This window comes from Pinus tabuliformis, chromosome 1_1 (genome assembly GCF_031772625.1).
Source record: "Pinus tabuliformis cultivar Carrire ecotype Pingquan chromosome 1_1, CPIR1, whole genome shotgun sequence".
In the NCBI taxonomy this organism is placed as follows: domain Eukaryota; kingdom Viridiplantae; phylum Streptophyta; class Pinopsida; order Pinales; family Pinaceae; genus Pinus; species Pinus tabuliformis.
The window spans coordinates 942,815,632-942,836,486 of record NC_142297.1 but is presented as its reverse complement, the minus strand read 5'-3'; positions in this window follow the sequence as shown (position 1 = coordinate 942,836,486).

The following is a 20,855-nucleotide window of genomic DNA, read 5'->3' as shown; positions in this document are numbered from 1 at the left end:
TTTTTAATTCAGTCCTAAATTTCATTATAGCTCTAGAACTGTTTGTGCATGAAGTTGTGGCTTCAAGCTAAATGCATGTCGATATTTCTATTGTAGGGGTGGTCGATCCAAGTTGGTGGTGGCCAACTGATCTCACTTATAACGAGTATGGGTTTCTTTGTTATTGGTGTCTATTTGATGTATGTAAATGAGAATATTTTAAAGAAATAGAGAAGAAGAAGCAACAAATAGTTCAATGGTTTTTAACCCTAGGGGTTTTCCACTTAAAATCTTGGTGTCTTCATGTGATTTTTATTTTGTTTCATTTGTGAATGGTTCTCTCCATGTGGTATTGAAGTTTGAATTCTAAAACTTATTTATTTGCAGAAAAAATTATAATATTTGTGCAATATTGATTCCCCCCCTGTGTTGCTATTTTCCAACATACAATTCATTATCAAAGACTTCGATTGAGCATGGTTGGAAATGGTTTAAATTTACTAATTATATTTAGTTTCTTTGGACATCAAGTGATAATCAGTTAATAATGGTGGATATTATTTGAACTTGGATGAGCATGGTTACCATTGGTTAAATTTAATTGAGTGTGGTTGACTTTATTTAATCATGCCAATAGATAGTTCACTGTAGTCGATTTTGCCATACCATAGTTTTTTGTGACTAAACTAACTCATAATTATTCTTACATTGGTTAATTATGATCCCCTTCAATGTTATGTTAATTAACTAACTTATGATTATTCTTACATTATTTAATTATGATCCCCTTCAGTATTATGTTAATTAACTAACTTATGATTATTCTTACATTATTTAATTATGATCCCCTTCAATGTTATGTGATACCATGACATTTTAAGAGAAATAATATTAGTAGTTGATTTCAATAATATGTTACAATATGACCATAGTTCACTTCAATATTATGTCTCATTGTGACAATTATAAGTTAACTTCAAATTATATTATATTGTGATATGAATAGATTAACTTCAATGAAATTCAATCTTATAGTTCACTATGATATAATGGCACAATATAAATTAAAGAGTTTGATTTCAATAATATTTCACATCCAATATTAAGAATTCGAAAAATTGGTTGAATATAAAAATTAACAATAATATTAAAAATCATATACAAATGCCAATTAATATTAATATCAATTATATTAGAATCATATTCAAATTTGAATTAATATTAATATCTATTATATTAAATGCTCACTATTATTTACTCTAATTTAAGATCTACTATACTTGGTTTTCACTCGATTAAGATTCATTGAATCTAAACTAAAATTAATTATGATTGGGTGTGTCACGCCCCTACACTAGCGGTAATCTTCCAACCACTTGTAGCGAAGTGTAGCACCACTGAACACTTTCTTTTCACCAATATTTATGTTCATGGACTACGCCTAACATTCCATACTTAGTTTATTTTTCGTTACCAAGTATTATCTTTGTCCTTTATACAGATGAAAACCAATACATACTTATCATCAACAGCAATTAACACATATACAATTGCACAACAGTATAAAGGGAGGGGCAACTCCCTGCAATATGAGTCTGCCTGATATCAATATATATAATTTTCCACTTTTACAAGTATAAGCTAAATCTTGGGAAACCCCAAATTTACACTTAGCCAAATTTCCAACTTCCGGCAAACTCGGTTGCCCAGCTCGTCGGCACCTCCACATGGTCACCACATGACTCAACAACCCTTCGTTCACCTCGTCACACGTCTTCACCCGACTCACTCTCCGTTTGTTCAGCAAATGCCCAAATCGTGCTATCCTGCCCGACCTCCGTTCGGTGGACCACATGCAGTCCCGCCTACCCGACTCACGTTCACAACCTCCAGTTCCAACCTTCGTTTCGGCGCGCCTGGTCGCCCATCCACATGTTCACCCGCGCCTTCACACGACTCACCCGAGTTGCCTTCACACGACTCACCCGAGTCCACCTAAATGCCTTCACCTGAACTCGTTCACCCGGGTCGCCCGACGACCTCACTCGGCTCGCCTGAACGACTTCACCCGGGTTGCCCGACGACCTCACCCGGCTCTCCCGAACGACTTCACCCGGCTCGCCCGATGACCTCACCCGGCTCGCCCGAACAACTTCACACGGGTCACCCGATGACCTCGCTCGGTTCGCCCGAACGACCTCACCTGGCTCGCTGGAATGACTTCACCCGGGTCACCTGATGACCTCACATGGTTCGCCCAAACGACATCACCTGATTTTGCCCAATGACCTCACTCGAGTTTTCTGCCCGACGACCTTGACTAAGTTTCCTGCCCGAGTTTCTTGCACACGTTTTCTGCACACTAAGTTTGCCCGAAGTGCGGGCACATCCCCCTGCGCCCTTCGCACTTCTCAACCCGCACCTAACTTGCTCTCCAACCTTAGCTCCTAGATGAACTGTGTTGTTGGAATGATGGTTTGCCTCCACAAACCATTCACATATGTATATAAGTGGGTGGCGGGTTGTGTCACCCGCCGACCCATGCCAAACACCCAACCGACTCATTCACAATGTGTTGTCTTGCCCAGGAAGATGGTCGGCCCACCCAACTCATGGGACTGCCCCCTCAACGCTCTCCCAACGCCTATATGAACTCGTCCAAGGCTTTTACTTCGCATTTTTCACAAGTCCTTCACACGGTGGAGTCGCCCTGCCCATCGCATGGACCGCAAGTCCTTACAGGGCGTGTCCCAAATTAACTATGGTGAAATTTGAGTCAAAATGATTATGCTTCATTTTGGTTGAATAAGGGTGATTACAATTTTTTTTATTCACTATTGTTACTAGGGTAGATGTGCCTAATATTGTTGCACGATAGATGAAAATATTTGATGAATGTTGACTGGTTAATGATGGTTTTTTTAGTTAATAATGGTGAATAATGGTTAATTATAGTTGGACAAGGTTGATTAGGGTGAAATTTATTTGAGAATTCTTTAATTTATGCTAGTTAACTTTTTATAACTATTTTTTGATATGGGTGATTTTGGTCAACTATGTTTTAGTGTGTTTGAAGTTAGTTGAGTTTGGTTTGCTATGTTGAATTTATTTAAAAATATGTAACTACCTCTATGTGGAGAATTAGAAAATTGTTGACCTTTGTTGAGGATGATTTTTTGGGTTAAGTTTGGTTAACTATAATTGACTACATTTTATAAATGTTGGCTTGTTACAATTGTCTTTGGTTTGCATTTGTTTATTTCTTTTAACAATGGTTAAATTTTGTTAATAATTCTTGAATTTGGTTAGCAATGGTTTAATATAGTTGAATTTCACAAAATATAGTCACATATTGTGAAAAATAGAAGAAATAGGTTCACCGTGGTGTGCCATTATTAACCTTACTTAGGCGTCATTTTCTTTTGTTGGCATTAGTTAACAATAGTACAAATTGTTGACTTCAGTTAACAATACTTTCTTTATTTCTTATCGTTAGTTGATTCAGATTCCACTTGCCTCACCAACATGGATAATTGGTGGAATTGAATCTTTCATCTCTATTTCTATAATTTATATAGAGATATCTATTATCTAAATAGAAAGCATATGTTCTTTGCTCACATCTTAACACAACTACTCCTTAGGATTAGAGGTATGACCTACCCTCTAGTGTAACCTATAAACAACAAGAAACTAATAACACATTAGTAATAAGGAAAATATAACCAAGAATCTAAAGATAGTATTCCTTTCATAACTATATCTTTAGTGCAATTCCTTTTCATGTTGATATCCAATTGAATTGGAACTATCAAGATAATCAAAGATGAGATTATGTCTCTTTAATTGATATAACGACATGAAGGCTCTTCTTAGACTTAGATTGAAAGTTTCATTATTACTTTGGTACCATGTACTAATTATAACCATCAATGAGTTGAACTAAATCTACTTTTATCTCCATCAATAAATTAACAATGCTTTATTTCTCTCTCTTTCACACACATACACACACATTCTTCTCAAATAAATTAAATGCTAGAAATGGATTTCGAACCAATAAATATAATGCTACAACAATAAATTATCATAATGTAAATTCTACAACAATAATTTTCCATACAATACTTTAAGCAATCATTAAAATCTATAAATATACAAATGGTCTTCATCAAAGCATGATAAAGAGGAAAACTTCAAAAATTCCAAAAAAACTATGCATGAGTATCCTTGTTATACAAGTTATGTTAAATCTCTTATTGATTCTTCATGTCTACATGAACTAAGCTCTAAATTATGTTGTTTGTGTAGTTGAAATAAAACCTAACCTTTACAAACTCATAATTTTAGATCATGTCAACACATGTTTAAATAATTACAATTATCGTTGTTATACTTTTATCCTTAGAAAATCATGGTGTTTAAATAAATTGTGGAGGATCTCGCATTGTTAAAGTGTATGTTGGGTCCCTATAATACTAGTGATTACCGCATTACTATTGTAGTTGTACCCCTTATTAATATTGTTGTGCCCCTATTGCCCCCATATTGTTATTACCGTGCCCCATAGAATCCCTCTATTGTTATTTTTGTGGCTTTATATTATTATTGTTAGGTCGGCTGGATTATATTGTGACTCCTTAGACTCCCATATATAGAAAGGAGGCTTTGTCATTTGAATCATCCAAGAATTGTTCATTTATGTAATGTAAAGGAGGTTTCCCCCTCAAAGAGGCTGAATTCTAAGGTGTTGATCTATCTTTTCTATCTTTTCTTGAGCTGGTTTCATAACATTTGGTATCAGAGCTTTGGATTCTAAGGTTTCGCTGCTCCAAACAGGTCATCGTGGCATTTTCGCTATAACTTTTTTTCTGCGACGTTTCTGAAGTTGCAAAAAAAACCCATTTGAGAAGAAATCGCGTTGAACCTCAGGTTTGAATTTCAAAGCTTTGCGCGCTATATTTGCGGAGATATGATTTGAGGAAGTTGGTCTTTTTGCAGACTCCTGAATTACATTCCAAACAGGTGACCTGGGGAAAATCGTCATAACTTTCTCTCTGGGGATCAGATTGAAATTTCATAAGAAGGTGCACAAAGAGGACGGACTGTAGTTTCTTGTATGCATTTTCAGATCCAAAGGTCGAAACAGTGACTCGTGGCACGTCGACTCGTGGCACGTCGTACAAGTTCGCTCTACTGAACTAGTCTATAATCAAGTCACTGTGGGAGATTTCACATATCTCTTCCTTGGAGAATCCAATTTGGGTCAGACTTGTGGCATTGGAAAGAGGACACAAAGGGCTACTGCAAGTCACAAATTCAGAACTAGATGATCGGAAAGTACAGAGATACATCAGAGGCAATATCGAGCTCCTACAAAGTGAAAAAAGGTGTGTAGATTTTCTTAAATTTTTGCTTAAGCTTGGTTTGAAAATTTATTTTGAAGGAATTCAAAGGGCATAATAGAGCATTATTATCGATAACTGATGCCCCGAGGAAAGAAAATGCAAACACCTAGTAAGGAACCTGAAAGCTCTAGCATGACTCATGAAGAAGAAGAAGAAATGCTATATGATATATCAAAATTACAAGAACAAGTGCAACAAGTGTCACTTGCACAAAAAGCAACAGAATCTAAGATGGATGGTTTAAGGAAATATGTAGAAGCTAAGATGGATGGTTTAAAGAAAGGTGTAGAAGCTAAGATGGATTATTTAAAGAAAGGCATAGAAGCTAAAATTGATGGCATGGATGATAAGATGGAAGAATTGAAGATAAATATGAATAAGTTGCTACAAGAAATGGTCACTAAGGGTGAAAGGGTACTAAAGGAAACTCATGATGAGAACAAAATAAATGTTAATCATGATTCCATAGACTCTAATGTTGGATCGAAGACTCACCATATTCCAAAAATCGATATGAGGAAGTTTGATGGCAAGGATCCCGCCACATGGATATTACAGATGGAGCAATTCTTCGATCTCAATAATGTGCAAAACACACAAAAGGTACGTATGGCAACTTTATATTTGGAACCAAATCAGTTTGTATGGTATCAATGGCTTTGCTCTCGTAAACAATTTATCACTTGGGCAATTTTTACGGAAGAATTGATAGCACATTATGAGGATACAAAAAGCAACACTTTTTTTAGCCAATTGATAAGTCTCAAACAAAAGGGTTCAATAATGGAGCACATTGAGGAGTTCCAAAAATTGAACATAAGGGTAAAAGATATTCCAGAGGAGCATAGGATTGATGTGTTCATAGGGTCTTTAAAGGATAATATCCAACATGATGTTCGCCTTTGGGAACCTGATTCATTAGAGAAGGCATTCAGGTTAGCAAGAAAAATGGAAAGCAAAATTATGGCAACCAGGAAGCATACCACTCACAACTATAAAGACAGAAGTGTTGTTGCCCCTAGTCTTCCACAACCTACAAGGTTGACACCACAACAATTGGAAGAAAAAAGAGCAAAAGGGCTTTGTTACAGTTGTGATAGCAAATACACTAAAGGTCATAAGTGTGCTGAGAAGAAATTATTCTACATAGATTGTGAAGAGGAAGAAGAAAAGGAGCAAGAAAGGTCAAAAGAAGAGGATATACTCCAGGAACAAAGCCTAGATGAAGAACAAATAAATCCGACCATATCTTGTAATGCATTGGCGGGAATTACCACTCCTCAAACCATCAAGATAGAAGGACAAATCAAGAAGAAAAAGTAATAGTGTTGATTGATTCAGGAAGCACCCACAATTTTATTCATTGTAAGGGTAGCAAAAGAATTGAATTGCTTCCTATATCCAGCACCAGAGTGTCAAGTGATGATTGCAAATGGAGGAACAATAAATTGCTCTAGAAAGTGCCATAATATCAAGCTATCCATGGGAGAATATGTATTGACTAGCCCAATGCTTTCCATTCCAATGGGAGGTGCTGATGTTGTACTAGGAGTCCAATGGCTACAATCCTTGGGTACAATAGCTTTTAATTTTCAAGAACTTTTCATCAAATTTTCTACAGAAGGAAAGGAAGTTGAATTAAGGGGTATTGCAGGGAAACCAGGAAAGATAATCAGCTCTAATGGTATGACAAAGCTTCTAAAAAAGGAGCAAAGAGGTGTAATTGCACAATTATGTTCGCTAGATGTTTCCACATCGGAATCATCTATTTCTCCAGATCTCCAAAAAGTCCTGGACAATCATTCCAAGGTATTTGAGACTCCCAAAGGTCTCCCACCTATGCGTGATCATGATCATGCTATTCATCTGATTCCAGGAAGTGTTCCTCCAAACATCAGGCCGTACAGATATCCCTATGTCCAAAAGAGTGAAATTGAACGTATGGTTGCAGAAATGCTAGAGGCTGGTATAATTCAACCAAGTCAAAGTTCTTTCTCTGCTCCAGTAGTATTGGTGCACAAGAAGGATGGATCATGGCGCATGTGTCCGGATTATAGGGAGCTCAACAAGCTCACTATTAAAGATAAGTTCCCCATTCCTGTCATTGATGAATTACTGGATGAATTGCATGGATCAATTTACTTCACCAAGTTGGATCTTCGTTCAGGATATCATCAAATCAGAATGAAGACTGAAGACATTCCGAAAAACAACATTTAGAACTCATGAGGGTCATTATGAATTTTTGGTCATGCCTTTTGGCCTTACCAATGCACCTTCAACATTTCAAGGTTTGATGAATTCAATTTTCAAACCATTCCTTAGAAAATTTGTGTTAGTATTTTTTGATGATATACTAATCTACAACAAGTCTTGGAAGGATCATGTTGAACATGTTGACAGGGTGCTACAACTATTGGAGGAGAAACAATTATATGCAAAAAGATCCAAATGTTTCTTTGGAGTCCAGGAGGTGGAATATCTGGGTCATATTGTATCTCATGAAGGAGTTAAGGTAGACCCTAGCAAAATTAAAGCCATTAAGGAATGGAAAATCCCCACATCCATAAAGCATCTGCGAGGATTTCTTGGGTTGACAGGGTATTATCGCAAGTTTGTTAAGAATTATGGGAGAATAGCAGCACCTCTAACAACATTATTGAAGAAAGATGCATTTTCATGGACTCCGGAAGCAACAAAGGCCTTTGAACATCTTAAAGAGGCAATGTGCCAAGCACCGGTCTTAGCTACACCAGACTTCACAAAAACCTTTATTGTGGAATGTGATGCTTCAGGAAATGGAATTGGTGTTGTTCTAATGCAAGATGAAAGACCCATTGCTTTTGAAAGTCGTCCAATCAAGGGAAAGTTTTTAAGCAAAGCTATTTATGAGAAGGAAATGTTGGCAATACTCCATGCACTTAAGAAATGGCGACCCTACCTAATGGGAAGACACTTCAAGGTAAAAACGGATCATGATAGCCTTAAATACTTTTTAGAACAAAGATTATCCTCTGAAGAGCAACAAAAGTGGGTCACAAAGATGTTGGGTTATGACTTTGAAATCATCTACAAAAAAGGGAAGCAAAATGTGGTGGCAGATGCACTCTCAAGAAAGGATGAGGATGTGGAAGCATTGTTGTGCGCCATTTCTATTATCCAACCAGATTGGATAAACGAAGCAAGGGAGGAATGGAAGAATGACGAAGAAGTGTGGGCACTTATTCGAAAGTTACAACAAGATTCCAGTATGTCTGATACATTTAGCTGGCAAAATGATTCGTTATGGTACAAAGATCGCTTATACCTCTGTAAGAATTCCCAGCTAAAACAAAAGATTCTTATGGAATTGCACACTTCTCCCTTAGGAGGGCACTCAGGATTTTTAAAAACTTACCACAGGGTTAAGAAGGAATTTTTTTGGGATGGCCTTAAATCAGATATTCAAAAGTTTGTGGCGGAATGTTTGGTTTATGAACAAAATAAAGTTGAAACAATTAAGACACTGGGTCTATTACAACCTTTATCCATTCCAAGCCAACGTTGGGAGGAGGTTTCAATGGATTTTATCACAGGTTTACCCAAGTCTGAGGGAAAGAGTGTCATCATGGTGGTAGTTGACAGACTTACCAAGTATGCACACTTTTGTGCATTATCACATCCATTTAAAGCCAGTACAGTTTCTACTGCATTTATGGAAACAATTCAAAAGCTACATGGAAACCCAAAGATTATTGTAAGTGACAGAGATCCCATTTTCACTGGAAATTTTTGGACAGAATTATTTTCTTGTCTTGGTACTCAGTTAGCTCATAGCTCATCTTATCATCCTCAATCTGATGGGCAAACTGAGATAGTAAACAAATGTTTGGAAGGATATCTTCGTTGCTTTGTATCTGATAAACAGACACAATGGGTCAAATGGTTGCCTCTGGCTGAATGGTGGTATAACACTTCCTTCCATACAACAACAAAAATGACCCCATTTATGGCACTTTATGGGTATCAACCACCATCCATCACATCATATTTAAGAGAAAATTCTAAGGTTCAGGTAGTGGAACATCACATCGAACATCAACAACAAGTCCTCCAACTCTTAAAGGATAACCTCGTGTTGGCACAGAATAGAATGAAACAACAAGCAGATCAACATCGCAGTGAAAGAAGTTTGATGTAGGTGATTGGGTATTCCTACGGCTACAACCATATAAGAAAATGTCCCTTAAGCAAGCTAAGAAGGATAATAAATTATCACCAAAGTATTATGGTCCGTACAAGGTGTTGCAAAAGATTGGTACTATGGCATACAAATTGGAGCTTCCTGCAGCTTCTCGATTGCACCCAGTTTTCCATGTTTCATGTTTAAAGAAGGTTATAGGCGACAAGCTCCCAGTTCAAAAAATATTGCCAGAACTTGACGAGGAAGGAAAAATTATATTGGAACCGGAAGCAATCACAGAAACAAGAACTCGACAGCTACGAAATCGATCAATTTCAGAGTATCTTATCAAGTGGAAGAACTTATCCGCTGAAGATTCCACATGGGAGGATGAGAATTTTATGCAGAAGTACCCAGAACTACTCAAGCGTTGAGGACAACACTTTTTTGAAGGAGAGGGGCATGTTGGGTCCCTATAATACTAGTGATTACCCCATTACTATTGTAGTTATACCCCTTATTAATATTGTTGTTCCCATATTAGCCCCATATTGTTATTACTGTGCCCCATAGAATCCCTCTATTGTTATTTTTGTGGCTTTATATTATTATTGTTAGGTCGGCTGGATTATATTGTGACTCCTTAGACTCCTATATATAGAAAGGAGGTTTTGTCATTTGAATCATCCAAGAATTGTTCATTTATGTAATGTAAAGGAGGTTGCCCCCTCGAAGAGGCTGAATTCTAAGGCATTGATCTATCTTTTCTATTTTTTCTTGAGCTGGTTTCATAACAGTGTAAGAGAGACATTAAAGGAAACATTGCATGATCTCCTTGTTAAAGTACATTATTCTATAGTTTTGTTCAAATTGCATGTTAAATATTATCAATTCCTTTAAATTGTTTATGAGAAAATTTATTCAAACACTATGGAGGTATTTCTTAAAGTCATAGAAATAGATATTCTAACAGACATATATTCAGTAGTGGAAATTCATACATAGAATTAGCAATTGTGGTGAACATATTGCTTGGATTGTGTATTTAACATACATTTAAAGATTGGAAAGGGGTTACATTGAGTGGGGCCATTATTGAGTAAAATCTAAATATATTAGCAAATATATGTCTAATTAAACATAGTGTAGCAAGGGATCTAAAGGGCCAAGTGCCTTGGCATAATTATTAGAATGAATAATTAAAGAACAAAGAACTTGGTTCTATTGTAACATGTTTGTTCTCAAATATTGAGATCATTGATAATCAAAACATTCGTTAAATGATATTTGTGTAAAGGCCCATAAGTTGAATGCATAAAGAAATATATGATGTTAGCAATATAAAAGAAAGAGTTGCATTTCTTTGAATTGTACCATACATTGGAAAGTGTAAGAAACTATCCATTATAACATGTTTGTGCCCGAATATTGAGATCGTTGATAATCAAAACATTAGTTATATGATATTTTTGTAAAGACTCGAATGCGGAAAGAAATATATAAGGTTAACAATATAAAAGAAACTTATATTTCTTTGAATTGTACGTTATATGACAAAGTGTATTGTGATTTAAGGAAAGTATCTCTAAAATGATGTTTATACAATGAGATTTCCTCATTAAATTAAAGATATTTTTCCTTTCATCAATAAAATTTCAACCTCTAAAATAAAAATATGATAAAAAATATTAACTTTTAATTTAAAGTTATAAATTCTAAAATTCATTTAAAATTTTATTAAAAATAAAATAAAAATATTATAGCTATAAATTTTACTTAACATAATACATTTTTTTTTATCTCAAAAATAATTAATATTAATATCTATATATTAATTAAAATTTTATTTAAACCAAATATCTATGCAATAAACTATAAAACACCTTAATAAACATTTTGCAGGGCATTAATACCTTTTCCACACTACTAGTAGCTTAACTTATAATGCTTTATAAATTCCAAAATATGGTCAAATTGAAAAACTAAATGTTATTCTGAAATACCTTTTTCACACTACTAGTATCTTAACTTATAATGCTTATAAATTCCAAAATATTGTCAAATTGAAAAAATAAATGTTATTCTGAAATAGTTGCAAAACCATGAGGACCCTTACATAGAACAGACACCCTGGCAGTCATTATTAAATAGACCTAATCTTCAAATGTAATCACTTTTAACGATCATAAACTTTAATCACTTTATCATTAATTTTATGATCATTAATGCTATGACTCTCGTCAAGCGGCAGGCGTGGAGGAATCTTGTGCGCTCTTGACGGGCAGAAAAATAGTATTTCTGTTTCCTTTGGTTTCCTTTCCGTGTGCTTATTTCTTTTCCTTCGGTTACCATTTGCAGTAGCCAACCACATAATGTCCCAAGTAGCTGTGCTGGGTTGCCACGAAATTATTTAGTGGAATTATCATAAATAAATGTTACTGCCCCGAAAGCAGGCTACTCGCCACTTCTATAAAATGAACCGACGTGAATACGTGAATGAGCTGCCACTGCCTCCATGTCATAGTTACCAAGTTCGAATTCGAATTCGATTCGATACGATAAAAATTCGAATGAAAAAAATTCAATTCGCAAAAAATTCGATAATAGACATCATAAAAACATTTTTTTTCTTAATTTTTTTTCAATTTATTTTGAATTATGAATATTTTTTTATTAATTTTAAATAATATAACAATGAAATAAAATTACTATTCATCTTTTCTCTCCAAAACGTCAATCTTTCCATAAATAAAAACTAATTAAATTAAGTTACTTCACACATTTCGGTTTCCATGATTGAAAAAACAGAAATTTTCTAATAATAATTTTACCTTCTATTTTGTTCTGCCTTTTTAACTTTTTATTTCCTTCTTTATATATGCCATCTAAACTCTTTATTTCGATTCATAGAATCTTGTAACAATGAAAAAATAAGCTACTTTCACTTATTTTTTATTATTGAAAAAACTGATTTTTTCTAATTTCACTGATATTTTCAATTTTTACTTTCTTTTTCTGCTGGTCATTTTTCTTCTTTCCCTATATTCCATCCCGCTTCTATCTCTCTTTTCAAAGTAATGGCCTCCTCCCCTCTCACTCTGCTTCCCTCATTCGGCCCGTTAAGTGTTGGGAGGAAAACATTGCCACTGAAACCCTCTCAATTGGTAATGCTTTGGGGTTTGAATTTGTATTATTTACATCGATTTATTTATTTATGGTTATACTCCTCGTACAGAATTACAGAGATTATGACCGACCATTTTTCTATCCAAATATACAGGTAATAGTTGGATTGACTTTGAAATGGGTGACTGTTTACTAACCCTAACTCCTGGTCATTTTCAGATTTTCCATATATGGTAAGAAGGCATCCTGCGCACAGAATTAACAAACTGCATTAACCCTGCGGTTAACCCTTAATGCAACGAATCGGATTGAATTTCTGCCAACTGTTCGGCGGACGAACCGAATCGGCGAATTTCCGTACTGTTTGCCCGAATTCACCGATGTGCAACGACATGTAATGCTGGTTAAATCTGACTCTAATATTCTCAGATGCTTCATGTCTGTGGAAGCAGGACACTAATTTCTTGACTTTCTTTATAAAATGCCACTCTCTGTTTGGCTTCGCTGGGCTTGCCGGGCAGCGAAACACACGATCCATAGACAACGAACACACACGGCAGGCTTATATTAAATTAATGTTATCACATTTCCTCTCCGCTATTCTTTCTGTCGACCATATTTTCGTATCTATCTTCGTGCTCCCTGATCTAGACGGTTGTGTGCAGTTTGTTGAGTTGTATTAATATGCCGCATAGATGTTCTGTGAGGCAAGAAACTACAAGTGATTGAGCATTCATCACAATCATGAATGCTTCCCTCGTTTCTCTTGGAGAAACTACAAGTGATTGAGCATTCATCACAATCATGAATGCTTCCCTCGTTTCTCTTGGAGCATCTCTGCAGTCATTGATGCTTGTTGTTCTTCGTAGTCATGGCAAACATAAGAGGTCAAGGAGCATGCCGGCCTCCAGAGCGCACCTGATCCTGGTGGATTTTCAGTACCAACTTCGAGCTAAGGTGCAGATACTTATGCAACAACAACATCCGGAGTTATACAATTCTTCTGCAGCTTGGCATGGACAAGCGCTTGATGTTGTGTTGTTTATCTATTCCAATGTGAAGGATTTTTACAAGCATGTGCATGTGGAAGATGGAAAATGGTTAAGCCAACATATGGAGGAGTTGGTTGAAGGTTTTGGACAGAGTATTCTTTCTCTAGACTTCAGTTGCAGTGATTAAATCGCAGTTGACTTGGGCAACTAAAATGGAGCTAAAAACTCAAAAATTTAACGCAAAGCTGAACAGAGTAAAACAGAGTGGTTTCCAAAAAAAACCTAAGAGACCACTAAAAGGTAGACGTGAAATTTCCAAAAAAAACACCAAAAGAGTAGTTGCACGGTAAAAACAAAACTAAACGTGAAACAAATTATATTATGATTTCACAAATGCAAGAAAAATACATTCCCATAAAATATGGAGGACAAGAGTTCTTACTGAGATTTAAGATTTACACTTCACGACGTGAAACACATTATATTATGATTTCACAAATGTAAGAAAAATACATTCCCATAAAATATGGAGGTTGCAGCTTCTTCATCAAGTAAAACCAGAGTTTTTAAGGTTTCCACCTTACGAGGAATTTTATCAAGCAAAACTAGAGTTTTTATTAATATTTACACTTCACGAGGAGTCGCAGAGTAATTTTCTAGAAAATCTGTAATAAATTGTTTTTAAGTTCACACCACAAATTGTTTCACAATTTTCCTCTTTCAATCTCTACTTACACTCTCAACTCAATTAAAAACTTCTACCCATGTATATTCAAAGATAAAGTTTTAACACATTAATTTATTAATTTATGACATAGTCAAAGTATTAAGACACAATATGGGTGATTGTACAAAATATATTTCGCTGAGCGTGCACATGTTGTAGAATACAAATAACTGAGGCGGAATAAATGTCTGACCATATGTTTTTATCAAACCTTCATTAAATGTTTATTTGTTCTTAATTACTTGATGTGTTGTGGAATGAGAAGTTTTAATTATTTGATGTGTTGTGGAATGAGAAGTTTGTACTCTCCCTCATAATTTCATTTAATGCATGTCCTTTAGCCTGCAAACTAAATCCTCAACCTGCAAACAAAAGCTACTTGGTTGATTTACACTTGTATCACAAGTATGATTGCACTCAGTTTTCCTCAACCTGCAAACAAAGACAACTTGGTTGATTTACACGTGTACCACAAGTATGGTTGCACTCAGTTTATTTATTTAACGCGGTGGTTAGGATTAATTTTCCAACACTGCGCCTACCCTTGATAATTCTCAAACAATCTCTTAGATAAACATGTTTGACACCTAATCCTTGTGATTGGGTAAATATATGTAAATAAATAAATGAGAAATATGAACAGTCATCGGGAGATGAACTGAACAGTCTCTCCCTCATGTATATAATAGACCTACCTGATGGAATAAAATAGACGAATCGGTTTTTTACTTTGTGGAGTTACTGCTTAGCTTGACATGGTATTAGAGCCAGCTCTTTTTAGCCTTTGTGTCCCTTGTAACTCCCTGTCTGCTCTCCATATAGCTGAGAAGCTCCTCCATAAAATTAGCTACTTCTGACATGGTAGCTGCCCCACTGTCCATACTACCCATACCGTCCATACTGCCCATACTATTCCACTATCTAGCGCTGTCCATCCTGTCTGACTGTTCATAAACTTTTAAAAAAAGGGGGCGTTGTACTGACATAAAATAAGCACTATCCTGTGCGTTGAAGTTTTTGAAATGGCGTATTTTTTTCCTTGTCTCCTGTAAAGAGGGTGTTATTGCACCTGCCGCCTCCATTGCATGAATTGCTTCACCGCATCTCCACCAGAACCTATTCTGATTACTCATTAGATCCTCATTTTCGTCGACAGTATGGTTCAAACCTGTGTGGGGGCTTGGTTCGACGCTTTGTAATAGTTTTAAATTGTTTACCCTGGGGAGCTAAGAAATAAGAGGTAGTTTGATTTAAATTCTGCTGAGCGAAGAGTTAAGAGGAAGTCTGATTTGAAGTCTGTTGAGCGAAGAAATAAAAGGCAGTCCAATTTGAAATTTATGAAGTCTGGCACTCGAACTTGGAAAATAAAATTACCTTATTTTATTTTTGACTCAGATCTGTAGAAGCGTTTTGTGTGCAATAATCTTGAGACTACAAGGACCAATAACGTAGCTTTTTTTCTGCAGTCATTTTGCTACAAGGACCTTTAACTTAGTGAATTTTTGAGCATATATAATGTTATAATTGAGTTTTGAAGAAGTCGAAATTGTGATGTCGTTGCTGCTCCAACTTTGTAGAGCTTGCGGTTGATGCCGTTGCTGCTCCAACTTTGTAGAGCTCGCGGTGAATGATTAATTATTGACTGTGATATGAATTAAACAACCAAAATTGTTTCCCATAGACAGCGTCGCAGTGTTTTCTTTGGTATATTTAATATCATTTTTTTCTTTGGTATATATATATATATAGCACTGATATATATATAAAGGATTCCAAGCCACTATTTTTTGGTATATAAAACCACTCACATTTATGGGATTTATATGAGGTGGATTTATATAATGATGGATTTATGTGGGTCACATGGTGGATTTGAAATCTTTTGAGAATGCCATTTTGAGTACAATTTTACTGTATATTGGCAGAAATATTTTTCTATTAGCAGAAATAATTTTTTTACAGAATGCATTCAATCATATCCATGATGGGAATAGTTCCCACTGGCAAGGAGAACTATCCTGAATGGTCGCGGATGATAAAACACACCCTCATCTTCAATGAGTTGTGGAAAGGAGTGTGTGTCGGAGAAGGAGACAATGACCCAGTACAGCCTACCTCAGACAAAGAGCTCGTCATTTGGGAAAACAAGAACAGCAAATCTTATGCATTAATCGCAACATCTGTAAATGAAGAGGTGAGTCGCCATATTTCATCATATTCAACTGCCTTTGAAGCCTTACAAAAGCTGAAATAACTCTATGACTCACATTCTGCACTTGAAGTTGTTCAACTCATGATTAAACTCTTCACTCTTGAACTGCAAAATAATGATCCTCTTGCTTTTGCATCTGAAGTAAAGTCTATAATGCATGATATCAAATCCACTTAGGTTGAGTTGGATATTCCTCTTATTGCTTTTTTCAAGGCACTTTATCCTACTTACTCCAATTATCTTGAGTCATTGCAAGAAAATGGAAATCTCAAAGATATAACCTTTGACTCTCTTGTGAAAAAGTTTGCTGAAAGAGATAAAGCTTTTGGAAAGAAGACAGCGCCTGAATCTTCTGATGAGAATGTGTGCCTTGCTCATAAAGAAAAGCATCTTGCTCAAGATTCTATAAGAGGAAGAGGTGGACGAAGAGGAAGAGGAAGATATTTCAGAGGCAGGGGGGGCAGACATTCTCAAGGAGAAAAGGTAGATTTTAACTGTATTCGCTGCAAAAGAAATGGATCACATGATGCCTCTACATGCAAGCTACCATGGGACAAAATTGAGTAGAAAAGAAACCAACAAAAAGATAAAGCTGATGATACAGACAAAGGTAAAGCACCTAAATCCGCTCACTATGTTGTGGCACAATGTAACATTGGAGTAAATGAAGTTCTATTTAATGCTTCACTTGATTCTTGGAAAAATGATTGGTTGCTTGATTCAGGAGCAACCTATCACATGACTCACAGAAAAGATTTTTTTGAAGATTTCACTGATAATGTTGATGGAGCAGTATACTTTGCAGATCAATCAAAAATCAAGCCATCGGGGCTTGGCACAATCAAGCTTAAACTGCCTGGTCTTCCAGACTTTCTTCTGCATCATGTTCTATATCTCCCACAACTGAAGAGAAACTTGTTGTCCCTGGTCCACATCCACCAGCAAGGTCACTCCATTCATATGTTTGATGGCAAGCTTGAGGTAAGAAAAGCATCTGACCACTCACTTGTCATGAGGGGAATAGAAGAAGAAAGGCTTATCAAGCTGCAAGGAACCTCTGCTCATGCACAACATTTCTCATACAATTCTCATCATGAAGAAGGTACACTTCCATCAAGTTTATTATGGCATGCTAGATTTGGACATTTGAACTATGACAGTCTCCGTTTGTTGAAGAAAAATGGTGTTGCTAGTTTGCCTACAATTCTTAGGAAACTTAAGCAATGTGATGCTTGCATTCTAGGAAAGCATAACAAACAGTATTTTCATGATTCATATTCAAGAGCACATAGGAAGCTTGAACTCATTCATTCAGATTTGTGGTCCAATGCTCGTTCCTTCTACAAATGGAAATAAATATATCATGACATCTATTGATGACTACACCAGAATGTGTTGGGTTTATTTATTGAAGAACAAATCTGATGCTTTTCAAACATTCAAGAATTTTCATAAATGGATTGAAAATGCTGCACAATCTCATATTGGGTCTATTCGCACTGATAATGGAAAATAATACACATCAAATGAATTTGAAAACTATCTTCGCCAACATGGGATCAAACATCAAACAACTATGCCTTATAATCCCCAACAGAATGGTGTAGCTGAAAGAATGAATAGGACAATCTTAAATATGGTACAATCCATGCTCTTTTTCAAGAATGTAAAGATAATGTTCTGGGTTGATGCTGATCTATGTGCTGCATATATAAAGAATAGATGTCCATCTAATGCTATAAGAAACAAGACTGCATATGAAATATGGTATGGACATGTTCCTTTGGTAAAGCATCTCAGGGTCTTTGGTTCCACCTGTTATGCCTTAATACCAAAGGTACATAGAAACAAACTTGGTGCTAGAATTCGTAAGTGTGTCTTCCTGGGGTATTCAAACACCTCCAAAGCATACCGCATCTATGATGAAGTAAATAAGAAATTTGTTGTATCTATAGATGTAGTTTTCCTTAAATCATCCAAAACTGACAATGTTGTTGAGCGGCAACTTGATCGCTTAGATAGATTCGCAAAAGCAAAATCATTTCAAGAATTTGATAATCAGATTCCACATCTTGAAGGGGGGATTCCTGATCTAGATCAACATGTGGAATCTTCTTCTGAAGAACACTCTTCCCTGCATGAAACTCCAACAACGGATGATGCTTTAAGTGATGTGATTGATAGAATTGGAAGACTCAATCTTGATTCAGTCCCAACTCAATCAACGGAGCAGCCTGGACCATCGCAGAAAGGTCCCCCAAAGTGGCTGACAGAGACACTTGAAAGTGTTCATCCTGATGAAGTTGGAAAGACAGGAACCAGAAATTCAAACCGGCAAAATGGAGGTGATGTAGATGACTCTAATTCACCTGTTGATATGGATGTTTCTTATGATTGTGAATTGAACTTGTCTACAGATTTTGAACCAACTTCCTTCAAAGAAGCTGCTTCTCATGATGAATGGAAATAAGCGATGCAAAAGGAGTATGATGCCCTCATAAAGAACAACACCTGGAAGCTGGTTGATCCTCCATTAGGAACCAAACCAATTGGCCGCAAGTGGGTGTACAAGAACAAGTATAAAGTTGATGGCTCACTTGACTAGCACAAAGCTTGGCTTGTGGCAAAAGGTTTTCCACAGAAGGAAGGGGTCAATTATGAGGAGACTTTTGCCTCCACAACAAAATGGGCTACCATCTTGACACTCTTTGCACTAGCAGCTCAGAACGGTTGGAAAGTCCATCAAATGGATGTAAAAACTGCTTTCTTTATGGAGATCTAAAAGATAATGTTTTTATGTCCCAGCCTAAAGGATTTGTTGTGAAAGGACATGAACATAAAGTATGCAAACTTGTGAAGTCCTTGTATGGCCTCAAACAAGCACCGTGAGCCTGGTATGAAAAACTGATTGGGCATCTTCTGAAACTCAATTTCAAACATTTTGATCTTGATGATGCAACTTTATTTGTCAAGAAAGTTGGCAAAACAGTTGTATATCTTGTGGTATATGTAGATGATCTTTTAGTGAGAGGGAACAATGAAAGCTACATTGCATCCATAAAGAAGTTATTGGGGAAAAGTTTTGAAATCATTGATTTGGGCTATGTTCATTACTATCTTGGCATTGAAGTAACCCAACATCCAAAGTCCATATTTCTTTCTCAAAAGAAATACATTGGAGATCTGTTGAACAGGTTTGGCATGACAGAGTGCAATCCTCTTACTACTCCAATGGAACAAAACTCAAAGCTCACATCTATTGAAGGAAAAGAATTTGAGGATGCAACAAAGTATAGACAGCTTGTAGGAAGTCTCAACTACCTAACTACTACCAGACCAAACATTTCATTTGTTGTTGGAACCCTCTCCAGGTTTATGCAAAAGCCTTGTGAGGGACATTGGTCTACTGCAAAAAGAGTTCTAAAGTACTTGAAGAGAACTCAAGACTTTGGAATCAAGTATACACAGGTGGACGAGTTCAGCTTGATTGGATACTCTGATTTAGACTTTGATGGAGACAAAGAAACTAGGGTATCTACTTTAGGATATGCTATGAGTCTTAGATCAGGAGCTGTCTCCTGGAGATCACGCAAATAATCAGTTCCAGTAGATTCCACAACAGAAGAAGAATATGTGGCAGCAGCTGAAGTAACAAAAAAAATTTGTGGCTCAGGGAAATTCTTGAAAATTTGCAGGTAAAACAAGTACAATCAACTCCACTCATGATTGACAATACCTCTACAATAAAGTTGGCCAAGGACCCAAAGTTCCATGATTGAACGAAGCACATCAATACTAAATATCATCTAATTCGACATCATGTTGAGGCCAAAACAATCCATCTCCGTCATTGTTCCACAAATGAGCAAATTGCGGACATCTTCACAAAAGCGCTTGGAAGAGAAAAGCTTGAACGATTCAGAATGATGCTTGGACTAACCAACATCCCTTCAGATTAAGGGGGGGGGGGATGTTGACACATAATCCTTGTGATTGGGTAAATATATATAAATAAATAAATGAGAAATATGAACAGTCATTGGGAGATGAACTGAACAGTGTCTCCCTCATGTATATAATAGGCCTACCTGATGAAATAAAATAGACGAATCAGTTTTTTGCTTTGTGGAGCTACTGCCTGGCCTGACAAAACAAAATTTTCAAGTGCCAATGGCTTTGTGAAGATGTCCGAAAACTGATCTTGTGACCTGCAATAATGCAACACAATTTCACCATTGTTAATTAATTC